Raw genomic sequence first — 6,000 nt, 5'->3', positions numbered from 1 at the left:
CTGTGCTTAGCACACATGATTGCCTCGCTTCCCATCACAGGAGCTCTGCTGTCTTTGAGCTCTTCGCTGCGGCTTCACCTTCCCTGCAAAAAGCAGCAGCCTTCTTCTTCTTCTACTAAAGCCTTGTTTTTGGTGTACAGATACAAAACCTTTCCTCTCCTTTTTACTGTTTTTGCTTTAATCTTGTCGTTCTTCTGCCGCCACAGTCGGGTGCAAAGTAGGCATGGGCTGGTGTCAAAACCAGAAAACAATAATCACTATATTTACACGAAGGTTTTAAACATGAAGATCCTCCATAATCCGGAAACTCTGGTTTAGAAACTGCTGCTAAAATAAAAGCCCTCATTTAATGTTATTTAGAGCTCTTGAGAAAATTGAGACTTTTCTAATTTTTATGGGGCTCAAACAGTTGGATTAATCGTTTATTTAAAAAATTATCAACTAATTTAGTAATCGATTAATTGTTAACTGGAGTATAGAGACTCTAAAACGTGCAACGAGCAACCCATTAACCTCAAAGCTGTAAAAAAAATATCTAAAATATTTTTTATTTAAAATGAAAAACCCTTTAAGTCCATTAATAATCCAGAAGTCCTCAAAGGCCTCAGTTTTGGCTTTTCTTGGTTTAAATTCTGCATGTAAAAACGAAAAATAATAATAATATTCAGTTTAATCTCTTAGCAAAACAGTCGTTAGTTGCAGCTCTACATTTTTGCATCTCTAACAGTGATTTTATTCCTTTGCCCTTTATAAGGTAGAGATCAACATTGGAGTCAAAGCCTGGTTGCCTTAACTAGTACAAATCATTGTTTGAATCTGTTCCCCAAGTCCACTACTGTGTCGTTTAAATCTAAACATGAACTTCTTCTCTTCTAGTCTGAAAAAAGTGCCATTTTTAAAATTATTTCTGCAGTTTGCTTGCAAATATATATATATATATATATATATATATATATATATATATATATATATATATATATATATATATATATATAAACCTGCTACAGTTCAGTCCAACTATAGGGTTCAAATTCAACATTTTTATTCATTTTTCTGATTGGAAATCAGACAAATCTGCTCTAACAATAAAGAAAGGCTATGGTTAGAGTTTAGGTGAAAAAATGAAATTGAGTTTCTATTAAATATGTTTATTTTTAACCTTTTCTATTACTGGATGTTCTGTCTGCTGAGCACCAGTGTTTGGATCATTTCTAAGCCACAGACTCCCTACCAGATTCAGGATTCAGGTTGGTTTGCTCTGAAACGTTTTTGTAACAAAACATGCCGGCAATATTCTGCATTAATCTGGCTTCGACCGTAGGTGGCAAAAAATTGGAGGAAAAATAGCACTTGTTTTTTTTTTTTTTTGTTTGTACCAGAGCTGTCTAGAATGTTTTTAAATAAATTTTTTGTTGTTTTGTTGACAGTTTCCAAGGATTCGAGTCACACATTGTTCATTTGACCGTTTCTGGTCCGTAAAGAGTAAAACAACCAAACCTTCTCTGGTAGAGTCTGCAGACATCACAGCTCGAAAACCAAAATTAATTTGCTCTTTAGTTTCTTTCTAACAAAGCCGAGCATCTCTTCTTTACTTCCCTTTCAGACAGGATGCAGCCTGCGCTCAAACTTATTTCCAATGGCTTTGAATGTTCTACGCCAATTTATCGCTGTGGAAACGGAGCTCTGTCACCAACCTGCAACTCCTAAAATCGGGGTATCGAGCAACCGCAGCCAAACTGTGACAAGTAGCAGCAAAGCGAAGGACAGTTTAGCTCAGTTCTGCTCTAGGTTTCAAAAAATCTGTAGAAAATTAGTCAGTCCTTCACTTTCTGTCTTATTAAACGGACTTCAAAGTGCAGGAACTGCAAGATGCACTTCTATAGCTAAAAAAAGAGCAGGACGCCCGTTTCTACTTCACAGCTCTACGTCTTTCCCACTATAGAAATATTTCCAAACAGCCCAGTTCGTCTTTTTTATTATTTTAAAGATACACTTGGGTTATTTTGACTGTGTAGCAACATGTGGGGGAGGGGCGCACCACTAAAGTTATATATCAGGAAAAAGGAAAAGAAAAGAACAGGAAAATTTGGTTAAATGTGAAATCTTTACTCTGAGCCCGACCCATGCCTACTTCACCAGTGCTTAAAGCTCCATTCAGCCTTCTGCCCAAACGATCCTGCAGCTCGCCGCGTCGGCAGTGACTGCCCCTCCTGCGGGAGCATAAAAGGCCTTTTGTTTTTAAAAGAAAAAAAAATGTATTTAAGAAGAAAATGTGCATTTCTGAACATTACAGCAATATTGTACAGGTCATTTCATTGTTGTTTCTGTTCGCCTGAGCACTCGTTCACCAGCCAGCGGGACCCTTAAACTCTGCCAGTGGGTCACATGTTGTCACTGTAAAGTCGGACTCCATTTAAAAAAAAATATCAGAAAATCGAGCTTCCCGTCTTCCACCGAGATCCAAAAACGTCTGTCTGTGAGGAGACATTCAAAGGCAATACGAAACCAGAACAACACTGTAACTTGAATGTCTGCTCCCTGAACTATTTCCTTCTTTTGTTACACCTTTAACACGGGAGCAGAGAAAAAGGTTCATAAAAGGTTCATAAAAAAAAAAAAAACCCAACTTAACAGAAATGAAGAGTTAAGTTATGCCCCGTTCTTGTCCACCATGTTTGTTTGTTCATGTAAAATGTTTTATATTGTAATATTGATATTTTTTAAATTATTGGTACAAAGTCTCCCCTTGTCTTACATCAAATGTTTAAAAAAAAAAAATAAAGAAGTGCTTTATCGCCCGTGCTGCCTCTAAAGTTTCCCTTAACTTTGGCCTCTTCCTGACATGGAGGTCTTTAAAATGAAAAAAAAAATAAGGTGCTGCGGCGGCCGTGTAGCATCCGAACCCTGCGGCGGCGCTTCCCTTTACTCTGCAGGATGGAGGTCATCAAATCTTAACTGTAGATTTTATCGTTTGTTTTTTTTTCTTTAATCTTCCATCTCCTTAAAACGCGAAATGTTTGTTTTCCTTCCATTAAGCAAACCGGGTCATCTTTTCCTTAGCAGTTTTCGGATTCATAAAAGAAAGAAGTAAAATGGCGGCGCATACTTTTTTCACACATGTGCCCCCTTCGACAATCGGAGCCGGTTTACAGGTTGTTTTTTTTTTTCCTAAAATGTGCAGATTCAAAAACAGGGGGACTATACTGATGGAAAAAAGGATGCGATGTTACACCCCCTCTTTGATGTGCACGTTTTGTTCATATTTTACCCTCATAGGAGGAAAAACTCTAGCGTTAGCCTTCGTGTTTTTTTTTGTTTTCTCTGTTCTTCTGTGCGTCCTGTCTTGTTTTTATTTTTTAATTTTTTTTACACTTCCAAAAACATTAAAAAGAAAAAAAGCAGCTGTTCTATGTGTGGGTGTGTTTTTATGAGCTCTGAACAATGTATGTATCTTCTTAATATGCCAAATGTCTTTTTTATAATGTAGTTTTCATGCACTGCTAAACAAAAACAGGGCAGAGTGAGAGGCAGCTTTAAACGAATAAAAAAAAAAACGGTGTGTGGAGCCCTTTCTCTGTCGCACTCAGCCTTACTTCTCCTTTTAGACTATTTGGCTGTTTGCACTACAGAGCGCTAAACTTTATTTCTTACACATTTCATCCTCCATTGTTTTGATCTTTTTTTCATCCTTTTTTTCATTGTGACTTTAAAGATTTCTCTTTTGGTTGATGCTTAGCCTCGCTACACCTGGATCCCATTTTCTCTGTCGTCATCTCCTCCATCTCCGGCTATTCTCCACCTTATCTGTGTATTATTCTAGTAAAATGGTAAGCAGAGGTTTCATGTGGTAGTATGCTCAGTGCTCAAAGGGTTGCTGATGGTAGAAACCTGTGCCGTTTGTAACATTTAGCAATAACGTCACAACAAAAGGAGACGTTTGTTTGTTTTTTTAAATAACATATGTTAGTTTGTTTTTGTACATATTGCAGCTCCAGATCATGCTCAAAATTGTATGTCATTAAAATAAAGAGAAAAAAACTTGCAATATTGGAATAAAATGAGAATTTAAAGTGATCAAATGTGAGTTGCCTCTTTTTTTTTTTTTTTTTTTTACACTTATTTAATTTTTTTTTACTCCTTTTCTAAAATGATACTGAAAGGGTACAAGTAACTGACCCAGATTTAGGTCACTCTTATCTAAAGCTTTCTTCTTTTTGTTCCTCTAGTGCCTGGCCGTCCCACCAGAGTCGGTCTATCCCCTTCAGGTCAATGTTATAAAACCTGTTGAAAGCACAGGCTTGTTCTCCTCTGGCTCTGTGTACGCTCCAGATTTTTGTAGTTTTTTTCAGATACAGTATTTCCTAAAGGTGTTCCTACCCCTTGAACTCTTCCATTATGTCACACTAAACCAGCAGAATTCACGGTGCTTACTTGAAATCGATGTAATAAAGTATTTTTAACACAATCTGCCCAACTAATATCAACCTCCTTTCAATGTACTATTTGATACCCTGTGCAATAACCCGCTTATATTTGACACCCAGTGCAATAACTATGTATACAATCCTGATCAAAATCTTAAAACCAGTCAAAAAATTTGCATTTTGCACTATTGGATCTTAAGAAGGTTCAGAGTAGAGCTTCACAATGTTAAAGGAAAAAATCAGCGAAAGAGACAAGAACTTTTGAGCAGGGAATTTTCTGAAAACTGCATTTACACTCAAACATTATTTTTTCAGCTGATCAAAAGTTTAAGACCACAGTCTTTAAAAGCCAAAAGCTGTGCAAAATTCTGGATTCCATGTCATTTTCTGTCAAGTCTTTACACTGTCAAGACCTCCTGATGGCAAAAGCAAAAAAGCTCACTGACTTTGAACGTGGTAGGATTATTGAGCTGCATAAGCAAGGATTCTCTCAACGTGCGATGGGTGCTGAGGTTGGACGCAGTACGACAGTCATTTTGCATTTTTTAAATGATCCTGGGGGTTATGGAACAAAAAAGTCAAGTGGTAGACCCAAAAAAATTTCACCAGCTCTGAGCTGCGGGATCCAATTGGCTGTCCGTCAAGACACAGGATGATCCTCTTCCCAAATTAAGGCCATTACTTGTGCTGACTGCAGCCCAATAACCATCAGACTGCATCTGCGAGAGAAGGGCTTCAGAAACAAAAAACGTCTTCAAAGGCCACGTCTTCTTCAATGCATAAAATTGCCCGTTTGTACTTTGCAAGGGTTCACCAAACATGGGACATTGAAAGGTGGAAGAAAGTTGTCTTCTCTGATGAGAAAAAATTTAACCTTGATGGTCCTGATGGCTTCCAGCGTTACTGACATGACAAGGAGATCCCACCTCAGATGTTTTCTACACGGCACAGTGGTGGGGGCGCCATCATGATTTGGGGTGCGTTTTCCTTCAATGGAACAATGGAGCTTCAGGTTGTGCAGGGGCATCAAACAGCAGCTGGCTATGTGGAGATGTTGCAGTGGGCATCCCTCATGACTGAGGGCCCTCGTTCTCAGTCATGAGGGATGTGTGGTAATGATTGGGTTTTTCAACAGGACAATGCTGTAGTTCGCAATGCCCGCATGACAAAGGAATTCTAACCATCACTCTTTTGGACCATCCTGCATGTTCCCCGGATCTAAACCCAATTGAGAACATTTGGGGATGGATGGCAAGGGAAGTTTACAAAAATGGAGATCAGTTCCAGACATAGGCGGATCTACTGGGGTGGCATAGGGTGGCAAATGCCACCATAATGACAGCCTTGCCACCCCAGTTGGCGGTAGGGGTGGCGAGGCTTATAAATTATGGATCATTTGAGAATTACGGCCGCTAATTTCCAATGTCGGACTGCAGTGAATGCAGCACGAGATGACGCTAGAGCGACTGAGACTGATTTGTTTTGAAAACCGAGCGGGGCAAAGCGAGGGAGCCGGGGGTGATGGGGAGAGGAGACACGGGATGAAACAGGTAAATTGATTAACTATCTATCGAGA

The sequence above is a fragment of the Cyprinodon tularosa genome, unplaced genomic scaffold (genome assembly GCF_016077235.1).
Source record: "Cyprinodon tularosa strain WSP-4 unplaced genomic scaffold, ASM1607723v1 ctg76, whole genome shotgun sequence".
Lineage (NCBI taxonomy): Eukaryota > Metazoa > Chordata > Actinopteri > Cyprinodontiformes > Cyprinodontidae > Cyprinodon > Cyprinodon tularosa.
The sequence above is the reverse complement of the archived record's forward strand: the minus strand, read 5'-3'. Positions refer to the sequence as shown.